General features: G+C 50.1%; 1 long non-coding RNA gene across 1 annotated transcript; it reads left to right on the top strand.

The window, feature by feature from the left end:
• The first annotated feature begins 601 nt into the window (after positions 1-601).
• On the top strand, positions 602-7,602 carry LOC140594045 (uncharacterized). The gene is made up of 3 exons (XR_011994575.1): positions 602-727; positions 5,635-5,695; positions 6,044-7,602. It is a non-coding gene; the product is annotated as an uncharacterized lncRNA (long non-coding RNA).
• The last annotated feature ends 770 nt before the right edge of the window (positions 7,603-8,372 follow it).

Here is an 8,372-nt window from a genome sequence, read left to right as displayed (position 1 = left end):
GCTGCAGGGTCTCACCCCCGTCCACGTCGGTCGTGGGCTGCGTACCTTGGGGGGCGTTTCCATGCCTGAAGACCGTGATGTGGGTTTATACGGGCCCCTGGGTCAGGAACTGGATGGGGTCACTTGGTCAGCTTAGTGTGACCAGCCAGTCTAGGCAAACACACGACGTGGCCAAGTCAGGGTTCGAGGAGGCGATACCCTGCAACGGGCCAGCCCAGGGACAAGCAGGGGCCACGCTCTCCCTGCTGATGTGCCCCACCGCCCCCTCCGGCCCCACGGCCAAGTGCACCAGCAGCACCCCCCCCCCCCCGCCCCAGGCTTGCAACATTACCCCCCTCTTCACATCACTGCGTTTCCCCGAGCCCTGTGCTAATGGCATGACATCATCTTGTCTCTAGACCATGCTCTTAATCACCCGTTTCCTGGAATATCTGCAGTTACATAACTGTAACCCCCAAATGGCCCTTGGCCTCTTTTATTATTTTAAACACGCTCTTTTATTGAAGTTTAACTTCCACATGGAAAAGTACCAAATCAGAGGCGTGCGGCGGGGTGGATTTTGCACACAGCGAACCTATACCTCTGGCAACCACGTCCAGATAAACAAACAGGCTGTGACTGGCAATCCAGAGGCCCCTCCAGTCCCTCCTTCCCAGGAGAAACGATCCTTGCGACCTTGACCGTATCTCTAACGTCTGCCTAAGGAGTGATTTCCATGAATGCGAAGGTACGGGGTCTATTCTTTCGGGTCTGACGTCTTCTGCTCACCACTCGGTCTGTAAGATTCCGTCCTGGCAGGTTGTACACCCGCAGTTTATTCACTTGTGCTGCTTTCTGCAACTTATCGAGATGTCACAGTGCGTCCATTCTTCTGTTGGCGGCTGTTTCTTCCTAGTGCGGGTGTCTGTGTGCACACATGTGAGAGTTTCCATCGGGTGTCCACCCAGGAAAATAATTTCTGGGGTACAGGGCAGGAGCACATCCCCCTGCAGCAGGGACCCACTGATGCTTTGTAGAGCACGCGTGCTAACATGTGCTCCACATCCCTGCCAACTCTGGTACGTGCCACTTCTCATTTGCCGCTCCGTCACACGGTGGTCTGGCTTTGTGTGTCCCTGCGGTTGAGGCAGAGCACGTTCCTTGTTTGTGGTGATCTGGGTGCCCTGCTGTGCGTAGCCGATTCAAGCATCTCACCCATTTTTCTGTTGGGCTTTCTGACTTTTTCTTATTGGTGTAAAGGAGTACTTTACACGCTCTGGATTTGAGTCATGGGTTATGTGTATTGCAAATATTGTGCCCCACTCTCTGATCTTTAAAATGACTGTCCTATTGTTTTGTTTCTTTTTTTAAGATTTTATTTATTTATTCATGAGAGACACACGAGAAAGAAGCAGAGACACAGGCAGAGGGAGAAGCAGGCTCCCTGCAGGGAGAACTCGATCTCAGGACCCTGAGGTCACAATCTGAGCCAGGGCAGATGCTCAACCACTGAGCCGCTCAGGTGCCCCTATTGATTGGTTTCCATTTTCTTCACCTTTTGTACCTTTTCTCTTCTCTCTCACCTTAGTGTTAATTTTCTTTATAATTTCATTCTTTCTTCCATCAGCTCCTTAGCATACACCCCTTTACTCTTCTTTTATCTCAGGGTTTATCTTAGGGTTTAGCAAATGGAGCCTTCACTTGCAAAATTCTAAAATAAATAATCATTTTCAACACAATGCAAAGACCTGACAATTCTCAGATTCCATTTGCTTCCTTATTTTAATTCTACATCTACTTTAATCTCGCAGGAAATGATTAGTGTTGTCGTAAACAAGCAGCACTCAGACTGACTCTTGCGTTTATACTTTTATTCCTTCCTTCATTTCCGTGCTTCCATCTGGGATCATTTCCTTCTACGGGAAGGATTCTCTTTTACATTATCCTTCATTCATGTGTTTTGATCACAAGTTCTCTTAGACTTTATTTGAAGATGTCTCTGCTTTACCTTTATTTTTAGAGGATGTTTTCACTGAGCACAGGATTCTAAGTTGGCAATTATTTTCTATTAGAACATGAAAGATGGCATTCAATTGTCTTCTGACTTCTATTATTTTTTTTCCTGTTGCGAAAGCAGCTGTCAGGTTTAGCTCTTTGAAAATAATGTATCTTCCTCACTACCACCAACAGTTTCTTGTTTTCCTCGTTTTTTAAAAAAATTGGAGTAAAGTACACATAACATAAAATTTGCCATCTTACCGGTTTTGAAGCGTGTCATGCAGCCGTAGGAAATACATTCATGCTGTTGGGCAGCATCGCCTTCCCCTGTCTCCTGGGGATGTTCATCTGCAAAACTGAAACCTCCCTGAACACCAGCTTCTTATCATCCTGCCCAGCCCCTGGCACCCCCCATCCCGCTTTCTGTTTCTATGAATTTGTCTCCCCCAGTGCCTCATATACATAGATTCATCCAATATTTTTCCTTTTGTGTCTGTCTTGTTACACTCAGTTTAATGTCCTCATGGTCCAAACATGCTGCAGGGTCTGTCAGAACGTCCCTCCTTTTCAGAGCTGAATACTACTCCATTGTATTTATATACTGTGCTTCCCTTTTCCACTCATCCGTCGGTGGATACCTGGGTTTCATGTCTTAGCTATCGCGAGTAATGCTGCTATGAGCATGGATGCACAAGTATCTCTTTGTGATCCTGCTTTTAATGCTTTGAGTTATGTACCAAGGAGTGGGATTGCTGGGTCATATGGTGAATGTGTACGTAACTTTGGGGGGAAACTGCCAGACTGTCTTCCAGAGCTGCTGCACCATTTCACTTTCCAACTCTCCATGCTTGAGGGTTCCAATTTCTCCACATCCTCACCCCAAATTGTTATTTTCTGTTTTTTGGGGGAGTATCTTTTAAAATAGTAGCCACCCTCATGGGTGTGAAGCGACCTAAGTTTCTTTTAATATTTTCTTGTTGTCCTTGGTTTTTAAAAGTTCTGCTACATATGCGTAGCTGTGACTTTCTTTTTTATTTGTTCTACTTGGGATTTGTAACATTGGTTGGTTTTAACATTGATGCTTTTAGTGTTTGGGAAATTCTCTGCAGTGTGTCTGTAAAGCTGTTCTGCTCTATCCTCTCTCCTCTGGGACTCTGGCTGCAAGTGCATTTGACTTTGTCACCATCTCCATATGTGCTTTTTCTGCATTTGTCATCCTTTTGCCTCTCAGTGCCTTGTTCTAGCTGTTTTCTATGGGTCCATCTTCCAGTTCACTAATTTCTTTCATCGTGTCTGATTTGCTATTAAATTCATTGAAAGATTATTCAATTTAGTGATTTTATTTTCCAGTCCCAGCACTTCTGTTTTATTCTTTCTCATTAAAAAAAAAAAAAAAAAGTGTGTCATAGTGCCTATAACTGTATCTTCTCTAGATCTGCTTCTATAGGTTGTTTTTATCGCTTGGCTTGTAGTCATTTAGCATTGTCTCTGGCATGTCTGGTAATTTTTGATTCAGCATTTGACATTATATTTGAAATATTTGAGGCCTAGTTTGAGATTCTGGATTACATTATTTTCCTCCAAAGAGATAGTTGTTGGCTTCTGGTGATTGGTTAATGGGGAGGGAATTTTGACTAACCCCACTTGGAGGTGAGCTGAGTGGGTCTCTGGAAAGGTGGACCTATCAGCTTCAGCATCAGCTGAGGTTTTAGCCACACCGATCCTCTCTAGGAGACACATCACTCCATTTATTACCCCAGCTTGTGGGGTTTTCTGATGCTTCAGCCACTCAGTGGGGCATTCTGCTCAGCTGTCAGTCTTTGGGGCCAGTGTTAGTGAATGCCTAAAAAGAAGAAGAGCCAAGTGTTGGGCTTATTTCTGTGGGGTTTTCTTCTGTCCAGGACCTTGACTTCTTGGTTACACCGTGCCTTGGCAGCAATCTGGTATCTCTAAACTGATTTTTTAAATGTGTCTTATCCAGATCTTTACGAATGATTCTCAGTGGCAGTGGTGAATGTAGTTTACCATTATAGAAAGTGGACGTCTCTCCTTTGACCTTTTCAGGCCTATTTTGGCACAGAGGGGTGATGAAAATGAACTTCATTTCTTCTTCCTTTCTTCCCAAGCTAGTGACTTACTAGACCATGAATGGCAAGTATTTGTCAAGCCTAATCTCAAGGTACTAGAGGTAAAGCAAATAACGCCTTTCCAGCCTTTTCCTGTGGAGCTTTAGGAAGCAGGGCGAATTCTTTGTGATGATTTATTTTTTTTTTAAATTTTTATTTATTTATTTATGATAGTCACACAGGGAGAGAGAGAGAGGCAGAGACACAGGCAGAGGGAGAAGCAGACTCCATGCACCGGGAGTCCGACGTGGGATTCGATCCCGGGTCTCCAGGATCGCGCCCTGGGCCAAAGGCAGGCGCCAAACCGCTGCGCCACCCAGGGATCCCCTTTGTGATGATTTAAAGAAAGTTTTAGATTATATGATTTTGTTCTGTTAAAAGCGGAACAATAAATCCAAGTGATAACCCATTTTGGACTAAGCCCAATTCCTGGCACAGAGCTGGTGCTCAGTCAGTGTTGCTTCCTGAACACACTTTGACTTCCTGAAGCACCTTCCTGGCTCTCCTCCAAGCTTGACATTTCTGTCTTCCATCTTCAGAAACTCTTGTGAGAAGTTGGGAATTGCTTAAGTCTCAACCCATTCTTCAGACAGTCACAGAGAGTTGAAATATGAGCGGCAGCCCAGAACAAAAAAAGGACCAGAGTGTACACATCCCAAATTTCTCTTCTCTTATCTCATTTTGATAAGTCATAAGAAACCACGTTTATCAAAAGCCCGGAAGAGTTACACTGGATGCAGACTTTTTCTTTGCTTTCTTCTTTAACTTGAAATTTAACAATGAATACAAAAAAAAAAAAATGAAATATGTCAGGAATGCTTCTTTCACAGATAAATTGCAGAGAAAAAATACATGGAAGGGAAATCTACGGATTGAAACAGACTTAAAAAGCATCAACCAATCACATCGTGTTAACCTTATCTGGATTCTGATTTAAACAATATGTAAAAAGAATAAATTGACATTTTGTGAGGCAACTGAACATTTGAACACTGACTTGATATTTGATATTAAGAAATTTTTTAATGTAACCACAAAACCATTATTGAGCCTGAAAATATGACTTCTTATCTTCTAGAAATACATGCAGAGACATTTACAAAAGATACTTTATAATGTCTTAGATTTGCTTCTAAATAATAAGGAGGAAGGAGGAAGCCGGAGGAGGTTTGGAATAAAAAAAAAAAAAATTGGCCATGAGCCAATACTTGGAGCTGAGTGTTGGGTACATGAGAGGGCACATTATAGTAGTCTATGGGGTTTTTGTATATGTTTGAAATTTTACACAATAAAAAGCTAAATATATATATATCAATAATAAAAAAGTATATCTAAGATCTGTCTTTGGATCAACTACCACTTTGCCTTATCTCTTCTCTTTTCATTCTTTGCATTTCCTGAGTAAACAATTAGCTTTTGCTCTAACTCCCTGTGGAGAGCATGGAGTCTGCTGATGTTGTCTCAGATAATCAAAGTCCTCATTTCATTTATCTCTTTTCCCATTAAGAGAACGAATCTTTCCTCCCAACAGGCTCCCCCACACCTCAGGAGTCAGGGAAGGCACAGCGACGATTCGCCTGTTGGCCAAAGAGGTAGGACGTCGCCGTTGAGTCCCCAGATGATCAGTAAGCAGCCGGGCACTGAAGCGGCCGGCCCTGGCTTTTTGGGAAGAGTGAGGGACAAAATAAATTCTCCTGGGGTGGGGGGGAGGGGAATTAAAATTCCTGCTGAAAAAAAAATTCCTGCTGAGAAGGTGTTCCAATAGGGGAAGCCCTGCCCCTCACCAGCCCTCCCTGGTTGGAGAGTCCCGAGCTGAGGCCCAAGTCCGGGCGGTCACTAGCCGTGACCCCTGCGGGAAGCACTTCACCTGCCTAAACATCAATTTCCGTCTTTGGAAAAAGAAGCTGACATTCTCCCCCTGCCTCCTTCCCTGAACTGAGGTCAGAGGAGATAAACCCCAGGAACGAATACAGAAAACTTCAGGCCACAGCATCATGTGACGGGGAGGGACCAGGACATGGATCCAGAAGCCCTGAGTACCTACAAGTGGTGCATGAGAAACACGGGCCTCTTAGGCAGAAGACGTCCCCGTGAGCTAAGAAGTGTGTGGTGTCTGAGTCCTTCCAAGGTGACACTCGGAAGAGCGCACCCTTCGCCCCACAGAGGAAACCCAGGCCCGGGTGCTCCCCCTTAGTCCCGCTCCCCTCGGAAGCGGCACCGTCACAGCGGGGCTCGTTTTGCTGACACCTCCCCGCATCGTCCTCTAGTCTGATGATGACAATGTTGTGCCCAAGATCGCGAATCCAAGAATCCACCAAGGAGCCAACACCGATGCAAGCGCACCAGGGTTTATTAGCCAGCTCGAGCTTGGGTCCAAGTGTACCCGACACAGCGGGGCAGGGACCTGGACCCCGAAGTGGGTTACAGCTGGGTTTTTTATAGGCTGGTCTAGGGGATTTTCAGAAGTGGGGGAGGAATTTCTCAAGTTCTGTTTACATTCTGATGTGGGGCTTAAGGGCATTGAGCTCTGCCCTCCTTCTAATATGGGACTTTCTACCGCGGGCGTGGGCTCTGTTGTCTTTCTGATCCGGGATTCCCTGCCAGGACATTGAGGACTTTCTGCAGTTTCCCCGTCAAGCTCAGCTCTTCTTCCCAGGGGCCTGAGATGGCTGCACTTGGGCTAATGCTAACAGGTGGGATGGCCCTTATTTTTCTCGGCCTCCACAGACAACCCCACCCCAGTGGCCTGACACGTGCCCCAACCGACACATGGACCACGGGGTCTGACACGTTGTCTGACACGTGGCGCCGACTCAGCGAAGAGGAGACTGGGTGGAAACCCCCCCCCGCCTGGCACCTCACCTCCCCCGATGCCGGAGGCTCCTCCGCCCGCCCGGCCCCTAGGTCCGCAGCCGCCTCCTGAGCCCACGGGCATCGGGCATCGCTCGCTCCGGGCAGCAAAGGCCCCCCGCGGTCTGCGTTTCCCCGCCGGGAAGACGGTGCGCGGGAAAGAGGCGGGCACCTGAGTCTGCCCGCTGCCCCGGAAGCGCCGGGAGCCAAACCGGGGCCCTGGACCGCGGCCCCCAGAGGCTGGTGGCACCAGACGGGTTTCTGGCGTCCGCGGACGGGATCGCTGCGGTGAGACACCAGAGGCACAAAGAGAAAAAAGGAACCAGGAGCAGGTGGCCCTCTTCCCACTGCCTGACTATCCCTTCCCCGCCTCAAGAGGCAGCTTCCGATGGGGGGGCGGGGGGGGGGCTGCGGCCTGAGACTCCCGCCACGGCCACACTACGGGGCATGAGCCACTTTCCCGGCCACGTCAACCGCCTCACATCTACACCCACGGCAGGACCGCCCGGAGGGACCTGGGAGGCTGGAGGCTGGAGGTGCCTCCTGGGGTGGGCAGCTGGCAGGAGGAGGGGCTGCCGTGGAAGTGACCCAGGGCTTCTAGGACTTTACTTGCTGTTTCTGGAAAGAGGGTCATTGTACATTTTCAAGCTATTCAGGAGTGGATCCCATTCTTCCTGTGGGATGGCTGGGAGGTGGGGGATGCCGTCCTGGCTGGGCCTGGGGCTGGGGCTGGGGCTGGGCCTGGGGCTGGGGCAGGGGCAGGGGCAGGGGCTGGGGCTGGGGCAGGGGCTAGGGCTGGGGCAGGGAATGGGGCTGGGGCAGGGAATGGGGCTGGGGCAGGGCCTGAGGCTGGGGCAGGGCCTGGGGCTGGGCATGGGGCTGGGGCTGGGGCTGGGGCTGGGACAGGGGATGGGGCAAGGGCAGGGAATGGGGCTGGGGCAGGGGTTGGGGCAGGGGCTGGGGCTGGCGCAGGGGCAAGGAATGGGGCTGGGGCAGGGCCTGGGGCTGGGGCAGGGCCTGGGGCTGGGGCTGGGACTGGGACTAGGGCAGGGGCTGGGGCTGGGGCTGGGAATGGGGCTGGGGCAGGGGCTAGGGCAGGGGCTGGGGCTGGGGCTGGGGCTGGGGCTGGGGCAGGGGATGGGACTGGGGCTGGGGCAGGGGCTGGGACAGGGGCTGGGGCAAGGGCAAGGAATGGGGCTGGCGCAGGGGCAAGGAATGGGGCTGGGGCAGGGCCTGGGGCTGGGGCTGGGACTAAGGCAGGGGCTGGGAATGGGGCTGGGGCAGGGGCAGGGGCTAGGGCAAGGGCTGGGGCTGGGGCAGGGGATGGGGCTGGGAATGGGGCAGGGGCTAGGCCTGGGGCAGGGAATGGGGCTGGGGCAGGGGCTGGGGCAGGGGCTGGGACAGGGGATAGGGCAGGGA

This window comes from Vulpes vulpes, chromosome 9 (genome assembly GCF_048418805.1).
Source record: "Vulpes vulpes isolate BD-2025 chromosome 9, VulVul3, whole genome shotgun sequence".
Taxonomy (NCBI): domain Eukaryota; kingdom Metazoa; phylum Chordata; class Mammalia; order Carnivora; family Canidae; genus Vulpes; species Vulpes vulpes.
The sequence above is the reverse complement of the archived record's forward strand: the minus strand, read 5'-3'. Positions and strand labels throughout refer to the sequence as shown.